Here is a 17583-nt window from a genome sequence, read left to right as displayed (position 1 = left end):
TTCAATATGGTAGCCACGCACCACAAATAGCTGTTGAGCATTTGAAATGTAGCTAGCGCAACCCAGGAACTAATTTATTTTATTTTAATTAATTTTAATTAAAAATGTAAAACTGAACTAGTATAAAATATTTTACCATTAGCCACAAGTTTATATTGTTTGGTAGGACTACAAATGATATTGTATTGCTCATATCCTGAGTTGCTTCTGATATCTCATTAGTAATTTTATATGATTATATAACATTATAGTGTTTTTTATATATTGGGTTACACAAAACACATTATTAAAATTAATTTTGCCTATTGCATTTTGCCTTTTTAATATGGCTACTAGCAATTTTTATATTATATTTCTGATTCAGAATATTTCTATTTGACAGTGCTGCTATGAAGACATCTTAGATCAAGAGGGTTAAGGGGCTGGGAATGATACCCAGAGGGAGAGGAGAGGAGCATAGCTCAGTGAGTACCCTTTGAAGACCAACTGTGTTGACTCTAGCTCCATCACTTAACTAAATCTCCCTGCATCTCCTTGTGCTCAGGCTCTTCCATGCCTGGCACATCTTCTTGATCCATAAACATTAACTATTGAGGGGAGTGGGGCATTATGTGGGAATAAGGATGATGCAAATGAACAGTCTCCCTGGATCATTAGCCTGAAGAGTTGCATGAGGGCTTTTATTCAATCTTGAATAAAAACATATTTGCTTTTCTCTAAGTTCATTATGTCTTTCAAGTACATCGATGAAACTATTTTAAATGCTAAAGCGTCATGAAAACAGGGTATCATGGCATTTCTGAATTATTAGTTGGTTTTTGTTTATTTTGTTCCAAGTCATACACTTATTAACATCTTCAGTTAAGAGTTTACAATGACATCTGGATCTCTTTCTTGAGAAAAAATTGGATGCTCATCTGCATGTACAGATGGATTCTTTTTCCGTAAATGACTTCTTCACCACTTCCCTGCCATTTTGCATGGAGCTGAGAGGAACAGTTGGACGTTTTAGTGTCCCAACAGGTTCACATTGACAGTAAACTTAGAGTTTACACCATGTACTCCTTCTTTTATATTATTTTTTTAAAAATAATAATAAGACTAGTTTACTCACATTTATATCCTGAAAAATGTCCATCCATACCTATCTTTGTCCCTTCCTGATTTGTAAAAGCATTTCTCCCAACCTCCCACTGACTCAATTTGTTTAACAGCCTTTGTGGAGTCTTTCCAAAATCACTTTGAAAATCAGTTTATCCCTAGCTTCTATAATTACTTAATGCTCTTTAAAAATTCTAGTAAATTTGTCAAACATGATTCTCCCCCCGCCCTTTACAAAGAAGTAGTCTTCCCCCTAAAAGTTTGTATTTGCTTAAAAACTGTTAAAGCCATTTTTCTGACAAATACACACTCACGCAGAATTTATTTTCGATTCCACTTGTTCCACAAAATCCAGGAAAAATTCCTTGGATAGATACTACCTTAAATTTACCCTGAGATTCTCAGCAAGCCATTATCCTCTCTGAGGCTCACTTTTCTCATCTATATAATGGGCGTACTATAGATGCCCTTTGCCAAAGAGAGCAGGCCAATCTCATTATTCATGAATGTGTATAAAACACTCTGAGAAAAGCTCAAAGTCCTTTACAAGCATGAGGCCATGAATCTTTCTGAAGTGAACTGTTAATTATGTGTCATTATTTGTTTAATAGATGGAAAACCTCAGGCATGGGAACACAATACCAGTTAATAGCTGACTTAGAAATCTAGCCCAGTCTCCAAGCATTAAACAGAAAGATGTCAGGGGGGAAACGTAATTAGGAATTCACTCTGCTCTAGTTCTTTATCAAGACTCGATATTAATGCAAAATTCCCTTACATTACTGGTTGCCCTGCCCCTCCCATTTCCTCCTGAATGCCAGGAATGGGGAAACGGGTGGGAGGGTTGGAGTTCCCTATGGAACTATAATGCCCGCCCCGCTGCTTACAGGAAGGTTCATGAACCCTAGACCAAGTGCTAAGGTCAAATATAACATCACAACAGATAATATAACAACCTCTCCACCTTTTGTTACTGATTCCTGGACACTTTTCCTACCAAACATCCAACAAAATGAAATGAGGCTCTGGACATAATCAACAAGAATGCAGCTGTACCCTGGCTGGTGTGGCTCAGTGGATAGAGCGTCAGCCCATGGACTAAAGGCTCCAGGGTTCAATTCCCATCAAGGGCACACACTTTGGTTGCAGGCTTGATCTGGGCCCTGGTTGGGGCACATGCAGGAGGCAGCCAACCAATGTGCTTCTCTCACATCAATATTTCTCTCTGTCTTTCCCTCTCTCTTCACTGTCTCTGAAAATCAATGGAAAAAATATCCTCAGGTGAGGATTAAAATAAATTAACAAATAAATAAAAATAAAATAAAAATCAATGAAAAAATATCCTCAGGTGAAGATTAACAAAAAAGAATGCAGCCACAGCAAATGGACCTGTCACGTGACCCTGGCTTTATCATCTGACCTACAACTGGGTACACATAAAGTGGCCTCCATAGCTCCAGCTAAACCTTGTGTGTTCACATAAAATACTATTGACCTAAAAGTTCAAAAAAGAGAATAATAAAAACTTCACACCCTGGCCAGTGTTGCTCACTGGTTAGTGTCAGCCCATGTACTGAAGGGTCTTGTGTTCGATCCCCCACCTCAGTTGGGGCACGTGTGGGAGGCATCCAATCAATGAGAGACATCGATGTTTCTGACTTTCTCTCTCTCTTCCCCCCTTTCTCCCTCCCTTCCACGCTCTCTAAAAAGTTAATGGAAAAAATATCCTCAGATGAGGATTAACAAAAAACAAAAACAGCCCAACTGGTGTGGCTCAGTGGTTGAGCATCGGCCTATGAACCAGGAGGTCACCGTTTGATTTCCGGTCAGGGTTGTGAGCTCGATCCACTGTGTGGGGCATGCAGGAGGCAACCGATCAGTGATTCTCTCTCACCATTGATATTTCTCTCTTTCTCTCTCTCCTCTCTCTCTCTCTCTCTCTCTCTCTCTCTCTTTCTCTCTCTCTCCCTCTTCCTCTCTGAAATCAATAAAAATATTTTTTAACTCACTAGACTAGATAACCTAATCAGCACCAACTTCCCTCTATACTCCAAAAGCTACTCTTCTTAACCATAAGAACCAAAACAATTACAATACTATGTTAAGAAGAAATATATGGATAGAAAAATATAATAATAGTAGTATATGTTGTCCTTTCTAGAATGTGTTTAATGAAGAATATTTCTAAATAATGAAAAGCAATATATTGGGGAAATTTAAAATTGAATGTTCTATGCTTCAGTCTACACAGCCAAAGTGAAGTGAAAGTCTAATCAACAAATCAACTAAATCTAATCAAATTTAGTCAATTGGATACAACTTGAATAATGATGACCAAATATCTTTTTTATATATATTTTTTATTGATTTCAAAGAGGAAGGAAGAGGGAGAAAGAGATAGAAATATCGATGATGAGAATCATTAATCGGCTGCCTCCTGCACACCCCCTACTGGGGATCGAGCCCACAACCTGGGCATATGCCCTTGACTGGAATCGAGACGGGAATCGAGACTGGAATCGAACCCGGGACCCTTCAGACCGCAGGCCGACGATCTATCCACTGAGCCAAACCAGCCAGGGCCAAATACCTTTTTTTTTTTTTTTACTAACTGCCAAGTGTCCACAATGTTCTGAATTATCTAGAAGATTCATTCAGTGCATTAAGTATTGATCAAGCACTGTGCTCTTCCCTAGGAGAGTTTACAAGCAGCTAAAGACAAAAAGAACTTATGTGAAGCACTTAGCACATTAGAGCAAAACTAGACTGCATGGAAAGAGAAGTTGCAATGGCTTCTAATGTTTTATTTAGTGAAGGAAGAACACCTGTGGACGCACAGAAGCAAGGAGCACTGCAGGTAATCTGGTTGGCCAAGCTTTCATTCCTAATGGTCCCTAGTGGGTTCTAGCGAAGTACATGTTTTCTAACCATCTCACCCTTCACTGTCACCCTCCAGAGAGCGAGTCACTCCTGCACCTCCTGCTCTGTAGCAATCGCAGCACTGGTATTTTCTGTATTCCCAATGCATAGCCACCATCATGGGAGTAGAGCTTGGCTTTTTCTTTACAGATAAGGAGGTTGGGGAACAATGCTCTTCCTATTTCAGTGGAAGTTGACTTGTCATCATTCCTCTGTGTGCAACCATAAAGTCACATTGATATTATCAAGCTACTGGTATAGAATGCCTTTAGAAGGTCACTGTGCCCTAAGGAAGCCTGAGGAATGAATGACTCAACTGGTAAAACCGGGTTGGGAAATTTGTGATGGTCTGAGGGGAGCAGTCATCTCTGCTTAGCCCAGCCAGAAACAGGAACTTGGTGCACATTCCAAGAAGGGCATGAGCTTTGAAACAGGAAGAGAAGGTGCTGCTGCTTGTAAGGCAATTGTGTGACAAACTGGCCTCCAGAAGGAAACAATGATAACTTCCATCGAGGCCACAGGGCCACCAATGACACCAGGCTCGCCTTTATGATTAAAATATTAGAGTGACAGAAGCTGAGCTTCATTGAGAGGCAACAGAGTCAGAGGCCAAGGTGACAGAATGAGTCCTCATAGACAAAGTGAATTTGAGAAACAGGAACAAGGGCTCTATGATCCATAACTATATACTTACTATCTAAGCTAGGGCTAGAGAGCTTTCCCAACTGTGATCGATTGGTAGTGGATGCTTAGAATGGTAAAAGAAGGAATCTGAGGTCCCACCTGGACTCGGAGAGAGAATATGTCCAGACTGGTCAGAAAATGTTTATTACTGGTAAAGGCAGGGAAAAGGGCAATACACTGCCATGATTGAACCATGCTACTCTCTCAGTAGAGATTAGTTGAGAAATCTATATCCCCCTAAACAAAAGAAAATGTAATTTTCTAGACCACAGTCACTGTGGTCATCTGAGCTCTGAGTTGAGTAGTCAAAGGTGGTGGGAAAGTTCATAGTTATAATTCAATCCAAGGAAGGACTGGCTGAACTAGGGCAGAGACAATAAGTCGAGGCCAGGAGGACACAAGTTTGGAGCTGGAGGCGAGGACTAAGCCCCTCTCCTCTAGGTTCTTTTCAACAAAGCTATTCCCGTGGCATAATCACATGGTACAGAGTAATTTTACAATTGCCAGTGACCATGGGCCAATTTCACTTCTTTCTAACACACTTTATGACCCTAATCTAACCAAGGCAGGTAGCCCCCTAAGCAGCTGATCTGGGCTCAACTTCAGTTGCTCCACTTTGCTTGTGTAGCCTGGGTAAGAGGAGAGCATTAGTAAGAGCTCTGAAGCAAGTGACACTGTTGTCAGCAGAGAGTTAACTGAGCGTCCATGGGGAACGCAGCACAAAGCTTGAGGATCAACACTCCGGTCAACCAAGTCTCCCTTCCCTGTCCAATAAGGTGATTCTCCCTAAGGATGGCAACTGGGGAGTTGCAGGGGGGGGGGGGGCAAGGAGCTAGAAGAGAGGGGGGAGGCACCAACCCCACATACCTGGAGGAACCAGTAGGCAGAGGTGTGCTTGGAGATCCAAGGCCCAGGCTCCCAGCACTCTGGATGCCCAGAGGAAGACTGGGAGACCAACAATTCTTTCCCAAGCATAAAGGTGGCCAGACACTGCCCACAATCCCTTCAACCATCTTGTCAAGGGCCAGCTTCAGGGAGAGTTAAGCCACCATTCGCTGAGCTTTACTACGATTTGATAAAGCATGGCCCCTGCCTGAGAGTAGCTATTAGCTGAGAAAACATGACTGTCTTGGTCTTGATACAGAATAAATAGGTACACTTCAGGTTGAAAGTGTAGAGCATCCTATATAATAAAGAGGTAATATGCTAATTGACCATCACACCCTCACAAGATGGCAGCGCCCACAGCCACAAGATGGTGGTGCCCAGTCCCCTCAGTCCCGCCAGCAGTGAATTTTCATGTGAACATTACCTTTTCAAAAAATTCTTACCCAAGGATATGATTATTTCTTTTAGATCATCTATTCTTGGGGAACAGGCCTAAGCCAGCAGGTGGGCATCCCCCAAGGGTCCCAGACTGTGAGAGGATGCAGGCTGGGCTAAGGGACCCCCGTGTGCATAAATTTTCATGCACCAGGCCTCTAGTACATTAATATTCTATATTCTAATGGGGAAGATATGAAAAGTATAGTTTAAGGACCTATGTGGGGCAAAGGTATTGCCAACTAAGCACAGCACTGATTTGCATGTGTTTACTATACAGTTCCACAAACCATCCTTGTGAGAATAATCAAGTTCATTAACAGAAACATACTGCAGTAAGCATGAGTTGGCAAGAGTAGTAATATATTGAGCAGATTAATTGGAGTATGGGGAAAGTATAGGTCTTCCCTAGACACTGAAAAAGTAACTAAATTAAAAAAATACTTTCAAATACATAATGAGAAGATTACACCCACTTTTCTTTTCTCCATATAAATCATAGCATTCCATACCACTTGTGATTCTTGCCGACTAAGGAGCTACCAGTGTCACAAATTAACCTGTTAACCCTAAACTTACTTAGGAAACTCATTGGTTTGTCAGGGTTGGTTTTTTTTTTTCCTCCCCGGCTCTTTAAGGGGAGAATCATCTGGAAGAGAACAAATTCTCAGAATTTCCTAAGTGGAAAAATGGGCACTCACTGGAAAAATACAGGCTATACGCCCAAAACGCTTAACTATCTTGGATAACCTTCAAACCCACTTAGCCACCAACCATCCTGTTGTTACAAGTTCCCACTGAGGTCAAGCCTTCTAATCAAATATGCCGGTTTCCAACGAATAGCCAGAGATGAGACGGTTTCCAAACCTTGAGTTTAGGATTCGAGGAAAAGGGCACACTCCTGGGTCACGGCCCTAGCTTTTCCGATACATGCATCCGCCGAACCCCAGTTTTTAGGATTCAAATACAACTCCCCAGATTTAAAAAAAAAGAGAGAGAGAGAGAAAGAGAACTTGGTGGGGTGAGGCACTCGGACACGTGCCGCTGTGGAATGTCTCCGCGGATGCTGCCAGCTTTCAATCCAGCCCGCGCTGCCGCCCAAGCAGAAAGGAGGCACCTACCCAGCCGCGCAGCTGAACCCAGCGCTGAGCTGGCCCCGGAGCGGCCTCGGCCCGGGGGAGAGGGGCGGGTGCTCCTTGGAGAGGCCGGCACCGGAGACAGGAGGTGGAGCGGCGGCGGCCGCCGGGACCGCGCACCTGTCCCTTCTCCGGACCGGCGGGGACCGGGTCCCTCCCTGGGGTGACGCGCCCACGCTCACCGCGGGGCGGAGGAGAGAAAAATGCTTCCTCGTTCCACGAGGGTTAGTCCCCGGTCAGTCTCTGAGCATGAGAAAGCCATCTCTCACCGCGCCCATCCCCGGTCCGCGTCGCGTTCCGACCCGTCCCGGTCCCATGCACCGCAGCCCCCCGGGCGCCCTGCGGACCACGGCGCCCTTACCTGGCTGGAGCGCGCCGGCTGCGCGGAGGCCCGGAGAGTGTGAAGTCCGGCGGGCGCCACCGAGTCCTGAGCTCGGCGCTCGCCAGCCCCGCCCCCGGCCGCCCAGCCCCGCCCCCGGCCGCCCCGCCCCGCCCTCCGATCGCCCCGCCCCCTTTTACTACTGCAGGCGGGGACCGATTCTCCGACCTGCCGCCCCTTTGAGACTGGAGGCCCGAGTGGGGCCGAGCAGCGTCCCGGGTCCCGCAGGTCTGCCTAGGTTTGGGGGAAGTCCCAGGAGCGTCCCTGGTGTTCCGGGCGCCACGCTGGGCCTCCCTGGCCCGGCCTTTCCACCCCAGGGGAACCTCCCCGCCAGGGCTCGGACATCCCCGGTCCGAAAGAAGCCCGGAGCAGTGCCACCTGTGGGTGACAGGGGACTTCTGTCGGAATGAGGGGCCGCACCGCCTCTTCCGCTAAGCAGTGGGGATGGCAGGGCAGTGGGACGCTGCCACCAGTCTGACCCAAAAGCGTCAGTCTTTTCACTGCGGAAACTGAGCTTATCTGAAACAAAAGATCCAGTGTACTCCTGTTAATGTCTTAGCACTCCATTCACTCATTGAAGAGTACAAAGACAGTGTAAGACTCACAAAGTGCCAACCACTGTTCTAGGTACTTTACATGTATTAACAAACCTACGAAGTATACTTTATCATCAGAGTCCCTCATTTTCACTGAGAAGCTTACCTGCCAAATGTCACCCAACTAGTAAATTTAAAATCTGGGTTTCAAAGCCAGGTAGACTTCAACCACTGCTACCCTGACTCCAAAATTTGAGTGTCCACATGTCCCAACAACTGTAACCATGTTACAAGTTTAGGGAATACAAGACAGGGCTCTGCCCTGGAGGAGTTTTATTTTAGTGTGTGAAGATACTCAATCAGTAATCAATAAGCAAGTAAAAATGAAACTATCGCATATGTGAAAAGTGCCTTGACTAAAATAAAGCAGGATGGTGGAATTGAGAGTGATGGGGAGGGGGCTCCTCTGGATCTGGTGGTCCCGCAGGCTTCTCTGAGGAGGTGACAGTGGAGCTGAGAGCCGAATGATGGAACTGGCGGTCAGCATGAAGATGAAGAAGGAACTGGCAAGTGCATTGAAGATGATCATACCTCATGCTTGTTTGGGACTTAAAAATATGTCTTCCTATATTATCTCTCCTTTAATCATACAATAACCCTGAGAGGAAATCTAACAAGATTCCATTTTACACATGTTGACTGGTTGACATAATTTCCCCCAGGGCATGTGTTCTCTGAGCAGAGGTCAAGAACCTTCTGAAATAGTATGCCCCCCCCCAAAAAAAAAAAAAGTGTGTACGTGCTTGAACACAGAGAGACAGAGATAGAGATAGAGATAGAGATAGAGATAGAGATAGAGATAGAGATGGAGACGGAGACGGAGACGGAGACGGAGACAGAGACAGAGACAGAGACAGAGACAGAGATAGAGATAGAGATAGAGATAGAGATAGAGATAGAGATAGAGATAGAGATAAATAGAGAAATACAATTTTGTAATTATGGTAATAAAGTTAGTTTTCTCCCCCCCAAAAAATGCTCATATATAAGCATAAGAGAGGACTTAGAACTTTCATCACATTGATCACAAAAACAACTGTCTTAAGGGGGTTAATTGATATTGTAATGACTAGAAAAACTGATTTCTAATTCACTTCGCCTATGCTGGTTAGGTGATTCTGGTGGCTCATATTTCTGACTTAATGGAAATGAGGCTCTCAAAGTTTATGAAGTTTGATCGAAAGGGAAGCAAATCCTTGAAGTTTAAAATTGAAAGAGAGGAGAATGTTTATATTGTTTCTCTTAGTTCTCAAGAAAACCATAGAGGACTGATCCACAAACAAAATATCTAGATCAACATAATTACTTAGCAGTGATAATTGGGGTAGTTTCCATAACCTTATACTGGCTCCTGAAGAAAGCATTCATTACATTATCAATCAAACAGTTTAAGTAGGCAGTTGCCACAGCTATGTCATCCTCAGGGCATGTAGGGAAGAGTACTGGCAATTGTTCTCAGCAGGGTGTTGTTGAAAGGAGAGACAGAGACAGAAAGACAGAGACTATTAGAGAATTTCAACTACATCAGAGAAAAGGTGTAAAACTGAACTCAGGATGTGGTAGGCTAAAAAAAAAAGGTTCAATCTTTATTATTTCTTATGTGAAAAAGTTCAATACTTTAACAGAAAACAGAGTACAAAGTTTGGTCCTGTATAACTCAAACTTTTACGTTGAGCACCTGTCAAAAGAAGAAATCTGGTGGTGGAATTAAAAAGATTTCTCCCTCTTTCTCCAAGGAGGAAATTCAAACAATGTTATTACTGCCTTCTTTATTTGAATAAAATTGAGATCCAGGGGGAAAATGGGACATTTGTGACTTCTTAGAGACAGGGACTTCCTTCTTACATGATATCCCCATAGCTTCTATAAAATTTGTATGTTTAGATGAGCAATATCAGGTTGACCATCACTGCATGAGCAGGAAGCTGAGAAAACATTGGTGAACAATTGCAACAAAACTCCCTGTTATAGTAGAACAAACCTCTGGTGGAAAGGACAGTCGTTTAAAACACGATTTATCACCCATTGCTGCATCTACTGCGAGGATGAAGACCATTCTCAACAGACTATCCAACATCCCAGAAAATGAGGACATCACTCTGAAGGGACGCACAGTTATTGTGAGGGGCCCCAGAAGCACCCTGCGGAGGCACTTCAACCACATCCATGTAGAACTCGGTCTCCTTGGAAATAAAAAGAAGAGGCTCCGGGTTGACAAATGTTGGAGAAATAGAAAGGAACTGGCCATGGTTCACACTATCTGCAGTCATGCACAGAACATGATCAAGGGTGTTACACTGGTCTTCTGTTACAAGATGAGGCCTGTGTACGCTCACGTCCCCATCAACATCGATATTCAGGAGAATGGTTCCCTTGTTGAAATTAGAAATTTCCTGGGCGAAAAATACATCCGTAGAGTTCAGATGAGGTCAGGCATTGCTTGTTCGGTATCTCCAGAAAGATGAGTTGATTCTTGAAAGAAACGACATTGAACTTGTATCAAATCCAGCTGCTTTGATTCAGCAAGCCACAGCAGTTGACAACAAGGATATCAGAAAAATTTTGGATGGTATCTATGTTTCTGAAAAAGGAACAGTTCAGCAAGCTGATGACTATGCTCTAAGTTGTCCAGCTATAGAAACACCAAGATGCCGAATGATTTGTCAGACTTTGCAATATTTTAAAGAGGCAATAAAAGCCTCATATTGATTGGGAGGGAGGAGGAATAAAATAAAATAGGATTTATCTGCATTCTCTTGTGGTAGACTGAATAAAGGCCCCTCAAAGATGCCTTTAAATCCCTGGAACTCATGACTATATTAACTTACTTGGCAAAAGGGACTTTGTATATGTGATTAAATGAAGGATCTTGAGATAGGGAGAGTGTCCTGGACTATCCAGGCGAGCCCAATGTAATCACGAGGGTTTTATAAGGCAGGCAGGAGGGTCAGAGTCTGATGATAGACGCAGAGAGAGATTTGAAGATGCTACAGTGCTGGCTTTGAAGATGAAGAAAGAGACCACACGCCAAGGTGTGCAGGTGGCTTCCAGAAGCTGGCAAAGGTAAGGAAACAGGTTCTCCCCTAGAGTCTCCAGAAGGAACCAGCCCTGCTGTCATCTGGACGTCAGCTCAGTGAACTGATTTTGGGTTCCTGACCTCCAGAATTGTAAGAAGACCTTTGTATTTTAAGCCAATAAGTTTGTGGCCATGTGTTACAACGGCAATGGGCAACCAATAGAGTCCTTACTAATAGTTTATTGATGTCTGTGTGTAAGAAGTCAGGGTCAGACTGGCATGATGGTCTATAGTGTCAAGGCCCCAGGTCCTTCTATCTTTTCACCTAGGTGAGAGGACCTAGAAGGAAACATAAATATCTCCAGGACTCCTGATTTGGGTATCAGGTCATATAGTCACCCATGTCAGTGTTTCTTAAACTTGAATAAAGTATGAAGCCCTTTGAAACAAGACATCACCATAATTCACTTAAATCACATATATATATATTAGAGGACTGATGCACGAAATTCATGCAAGAGTAGGCCTTCACAGCCAGGGCGGCTGCCTCAATCCCACGGCTGCAGCCTCAGCTTCATCCGGAAGGTCATCAGGAAGGACATCCGGACATCTGTTCGGTCGATTTGCATATTACACTTTTAATATATATATATATATATATATATATATATATATATATATATACACACATATATATATATGTAAAACTAGTTATGTATTGTTTATGTTTATAGCATTTTATATGTATTTAAAGGCAAAATAAATTTGCTAAATAGATTCAAACAAGACTACAAAACCAACTATTGAGACCACACACATCCCCACCCCATGGAGTCACTGCATTGCTTCCCATGTGGGAGGCCACATGGGAAGCAATAACAAGACATTCCTATCCCTCCCAGCTGAGGAGATATCATTAGAGGCCTAGTCAGGAGCTGGACTGGAACTCGCAAACCCACCCAGCAGTAATGAGGAGCACGTCCCCCTGATTGTCAATGCAGGCAATGGGAAACCTGAATTTCTAACCCCTACGAGTAGTAAATGGTGAAGACAGTGCCCCCTTCCTCTGCCAAAGCAGTGCCAGAGAAGCCAGTTAAAACAGAAGGCTAAAATAAAATCCAGAATTTCATAACATAATGTACCAAATGTCTTGGTTTCAATTGAAAATAACTCCTTACCAAAAAACAGATCTCAAATTAAATGGGAAAAAAAGATAATCAACAGACACCAATACCAAGACATCAGGAATGTTAGAATTATATGAGAATAATTTGAAAGCAGCTTTCATAAACCCGATTCAATAAACAATTACAAACATGCTTGAAACAAATTTTTTAAAAACAAAAAGTTTCAGCAAAGAAATAGAAAGCCTCAGTGAAGAAATAGAAGATATAAAATGAACCAGATGGAAGTTTTAAAACTGAAAATATAATAACGACATTTTTAAAACTCCTTGGATTGGCTTCAGCAGAATGGATAGAACTGAGAAAGAATCAGTGGACTCCACAGAGCAATAGAAGTTACTCAATCCAAACAACAGACACCAAACCAAACCAAAACAATAAAACTATGAACAGTTCTGTGAGACTATAATAAAAGATCTACCATTTTTGTCATCAGATTACCAGAAGAGGAGAAAGAGGACTAAAAAGGTACTCAAAGAAATCATAGCAAAACACTGTCCATATCTGTCAAAATCTATACACCTACAGATCAAGAAGGTAAGCAAACTTCATACCCGAAAAAGGCAAAGAAATCCATACAAAGACATATCACAGTCAAACTTCTTAAAACTAAAACAAAGGAAAATAGTATTTAAAACAAGAAGAGAGCCCAACTGGCATGGCTCAGTGGTTGAGCATCGACCTATGAACCAGGAGGTCACGGTTCGATTCCCAGTCTAGGCACATGCCTGGATTATGGGCTCCGTCCCCAGTGAGGGGCGTGCAGGAGGCAGCCAATCAGTGATTCTCTCTCATCATTGATGTTTCTATCTCTCCCTCTCCCTTCCTCTCTGAAATCAATAAAAATATTTAAAAAAAAAAAAAAAAAACAGGAAGAGAGCCATGACTCCTTGCCTATAGAGGGCAAACAATTCCAGTGATGGCAAATTTCTCATCAGACACCATGCAGGAAGAGACAGAAATATTCTACGTCTTCACTGTATCAATATCAATATCCTGGCTATGATATTGTACTATAGTTTTGCAACATGTTACCACAGAGGGAAACTAGGAAATATGAGATCTCCCTGTACTTTTTAAATTACAACTGTATGTGAATCTACAATTATGTCAAAATTAAAAACTTAATTAAAATTTTAATTAACAGCTGATAATGACAATAGCCAACAATTATTGAGTACTTAACACTAAGTATGGTTCTAAGCACTTGATCCATTTAATCCTCCCAACAACCCTATGATATAAGTACAGTCATTGGTTGCATTCTTATCCACTGATGTTACCCACCAGGCCCAGTAGACATTTAAGTTTTTTGACCCTGGCATATAACATTACCTGAGCCTAAAATTGAAAAAGCCATGGAGAAGAAAAGATTAAAATGACATTAATTTAAACCTAACAAAGAAGAACAACTATTAGAATTAGTATAAAGTCTGAATCGTAAAACATTTTTAAAGTAACTATAATAAAGCAAATGCAAATAGGTACTGCTAATATTGCAGCATGTTGATTGATTTTTATTAAAATAAATAACTAAATTTTTAAAATAAAATCTTCCAATGGACCAGTACTGCCCATGCTATTAATTACTTAATTCATCCCTTTCCCAAACTAACTGCCGTTACTCCTTTTCCTGCCTCACCCACTGTAGTAGCTATCAGCGTTCGCCTTTCCTTTACATGCACAAGGTCATTTTTGGACAACTTCTGCTGGAGAGTTTTCTCTTGGCTCTCCTATGGGGAGCAGGCCAGAAATGTCAGAAGAGCTAACCTCCCCGGGAAGCTGCCACCAGCCAAGATGGATGAGGATTGGAAGATAAGTATCACACTGCCTTTGATTGGAACCAAAAAAATTCATAGGTTGAAGCCCTAACCTCCAACATGACCATATTTGGAGATCGGGTCTTTAAGGGGGTAATTAAGTGTCAATGAAGTCATAAGAGTGGGACCCTAATCCAACAGGAGTGAAGAAACACAGGAGTACAGGGGCAGAGAGAAAAGCCAGTGAGGACACAGCAAGAAAGTGGCCATATCCAAACCAAGGAGAGAGGCCTCAGGAAAGACCAGGCCACTCAATGCCTTTATTTTAGAATCCCAGCCTACAGAACTGTGAGAAAATATATTTCTGTTGTTTAAGCCACTCAGTCTGTGGTATTTTTTTTTTAATGGCAGTCCAGCAATCCCTGACAAATGGGGGACAATATCTGATGTGTATATGAAATTTTCCACCTTCAGTCATATGAGCAGACAATTCTGCAAAGGCACTGACTTAGTATGATACTCAGAAGGTTTCCACCAAATCAAAGTCCTGTTGTCCGAAGCATTGACCTTTATAACGTACACTGATATTGGCTTTTCCTCCTTCCTTGTCTCACTCTCCCCACTATCTCACTCCTGTGTCTGAGGATCACTAAGTATACTGCCTGCATCAAAGTCCTTACGACTCTTTGGAAGGAACCCAAGCTAAAACAAGACCTGCTTCCCGACTAGAAGTAGGATCTGGTTCTAGGAATGGCAACTATTTGAGCCCCATTCCTGTACAGCACCCAACATAGGTGTTGGTAACTCCTCCAGGTGAACTCAAGGGGAACACTTGAGTTCACGTGTACTTCATTCACCACAGTCTTGTCCACCAGAGTAGCCACAATCAGCAGCCACTTTAGGGAGACATATCAAAGGGAATGAAGTCAACGTCCATCCAAGGACTAAATATGGACCCCTTCCCCAAAGTTCTTGGGACAATGTAAGCCTATGATTCTTGTATGATTCTATGGAAGAAAAAGGCTTGAAAAATAGCAGAGATTTGATTTTCTGCCAAATAAACAGATGAGAACTCAAAGCTGATGACCTTGGGTGTAAAAAAAGGACTATGATATGTTTACACCCTGGTGTTATGGACTCATTAATAGCTGCAACTGGTTGTATAATAAACTGAGATGAAGTATGTTCCATGCCGTCTCCCAGTGTCCCCACCCAGAGGTGTTCAGCCAAATTAATTCCAAATGAAGGTGATTTTATATTACATGTGTTTATAAAATGGAAGAAACACGTTTCCTCTTCTGTCCCCTCCTCCCCCCCCCAGAATAATTTAAATACAGAAGAAATAAAGAAGTTATGAAAGAACTCCCTTTTCCTGTGCTTGTTTTTCTAACACTGCATGTTATTTCATTACATTAAAAGCACAATATGATGACAAAAAACAGCTAGGCTTCTTTAGTTCAACTCAATTCTTGGCTTCTAAACAATAGTGGGAACAAAGCCCAAAAGAAAATTTGGCCTGCCAGACACATTATTGTTAGAGAGTCTAGAATTGGTGGCAGCCCTCTTGATCTTTTTGCAGGAAATGAAAATTAACATCGTTCTCTTTTTTTTAAAGGAATTTCTGCCCCCTTTGCCAATTTTGAGTTCCTCGATTTTGAAGTTTTCAGGTATGTACTAAACATTGTCCTCTGTAAGATTTCTTCTTAATTGCCTACAAGATTTCATGAAATTGGCACCTACTGTATACTTTCACCTTGCACCTAGCTGGGAGACTCGTCGAGTTGCTAAGTGAGTGAGTGAATGAATGAATGAATGAATGAGTAAATAAATAAATAAATTTCTCTTTGTAGAAGAAAATAGTTAATGAACTCAATTCTATTTTCAAAATTGCTTTCATTCTAAAGCTGGTTTTCTGCTTTTTATAATGTCCTGCATTGTTGATGTTAGCAGAAGAAAAAAAAGGTCTTCAGTAGAACTCTTGTACCCTATTGAAACTGAGAGTTCTGGAGCATCCTTTCACAATAGAACACAACTTGAGTCCGCAGGGGCTGATTGAAACATTCAAAAGAACAGCTTAGCCTATTACCAACTCTCCTCACAGGCCCTAAGCGTAGGCACCTTGATTAAGGGTGATAGTAGCAATTCAGTGTACAGCTTGACTGCTGCTGGTGTAGATACATTTAGAGAAGAAAGAGTGTGGGCAGAGAAGTTAGCCTCTCTCATTCCTTGAATAGCCCAAAGCCAGCTACCTACTGATGTACCCTGTGCTGTAGTATGAAGTAGAAATGTCAAGGATTTACAATAAAAATCAGGAAATATATATCAACTGTTTTATCCAAAGAATCTTAAGTACACAGTCACTTTTGCTATATAAAACAAACTTCAATTGCTATATTTACATATCCACAGACCTACCTATACTAATATATCTTTTCATCACTCACTTTTTTTACTTAAGGAAATCTACTTAATAAGGAAACTTCAGGAAACTGAAAGTGCAAAGATCTGTTCATTTCCTCCCTCTACCTCATCCGCTTACAGCCACATTCAGCCCCAGCACCCAGCACCAAGCTCGCAACACAGCCCCCTGCTGTTGGCCATCAGATAAATTCTCTTCACTCGCCTGAGCTAGAGCCTTCTCTAGGGTCCCAGAACAACTCCCAGCATATTGTGGGACTGGAGTGTTGGGTTGAACAGGAGCTCTTGCAAGTGGAGTCCGTCTGTCCAGGAGAAATATAATGTGCCACAAATGCAGACAACACATGTAATCAAAATGTTCTAATAGCCACATTGAAAAGGTAACAGGCAAAATTAATGCTAATGTCTGATTTAACCCAATTTATCCAAAATAAGATCTTTCCAACGTGTGACCAATGCAAAAAAAATCATTATTGAGACATTTTACATTCTTTTTGCTGTACGAAGATTTCAAAATCAAGTGTATGGTTTACACTTACAACATATCTCAGTTTGGGTTAGCCACTTTCACGTATTCAATAGCCCGCATATGTGCCTAGTGGCCCCATATTGGACAGCCTGGGTCCAGAGCATACTATGGTAGTACATTCATAGATGGGCAAGCAGGGAAAATGGCATTGCCTTAAACACCCAACCATCACTACCATTGGTGTTTCCACAGATTAAATTCATAACATTAAGGGAGCCCTAGTCGTCTTAGACTGAAGGAAGATTCCTTATTTGAACCCAAAACTGCCCACAATCTTTTCAGAAATACATCAGGAACTTCCAGACTAGGGATTGATTCTCCTGTCTTATAATACACTAGTGGCCCGGTGCATAAAATTTGTACATGGGGCGAGGGGGAGGGGGGGAAGTTCCCTCAGCCTGGCCTGCACCCTCTCCAATCTGGGACCCCTTGGGCGATGTCCGACTGCCGGTTTAGGCCCAATCCCTGTGGGATGATTGAAACACTCAAAAGAACAGCTTAGCATATTACCAACTCCTCTCACAGGCCCTATGGGATC

General features: G+C 42.3%; 1 protein-coding gene and 1 pseudogene across 3 annotated transcripts in view; one reads left to right on the top strand and one right to left on the bottom strand.

The window, feature by feature from the left end:
* Positions 1-7616, bottom strand: part of TEC (tec protein tyrosine kinase) — a 121349-nt gene extending 113733 nt beyond the window's left edge. The window contains exon 1 of one of the 2 annotated variants that reach the window (XM_079771243.1): positions 7525-7616. The gene's annotated coding sequence lies outside the window, so the exon portion shown is untranslated. The remainder of the gene's footprint in view (positions 1-7524) is intronic. The other variant, XM_079771241.1, reaches the window with a different exon arrangement.
* Positions 7617-10183: 2567 nt separating this feature from the next.
* On the top strand, positions 10184-10723 carry LOC307103287 (large ribosomal subunit protein uL6-like; annotated as a pseudogene). Its single transcript has one exon. The product of its transcript is annotated as a large ribosomal subunit protein uL6-like (transcript).
* The last annotated feature ends 6860 nt before the right edge of the window (positions 10724-17583 follow it).

The sequence above is a fragment of the Cnephaeus nilssonii genome (genome assembly GCF_951640355.1).
Source record: "Cnephaeus nilssonii genome assembly, chromosome: 1".
In the NCBI taxonomy this organism is placed as follows: Eukaryota; Metazoa; Chordata; class Mammalia; order Chiroptera; family Vespertilionidae; genus Cnephaeus; species Cnephaeus nilssonii.
The sequence above is the reverse complement of the archived record's forward strand: the minus strand, read 5'-3'. Positions and strand labels throughout refer to the sequence as shown.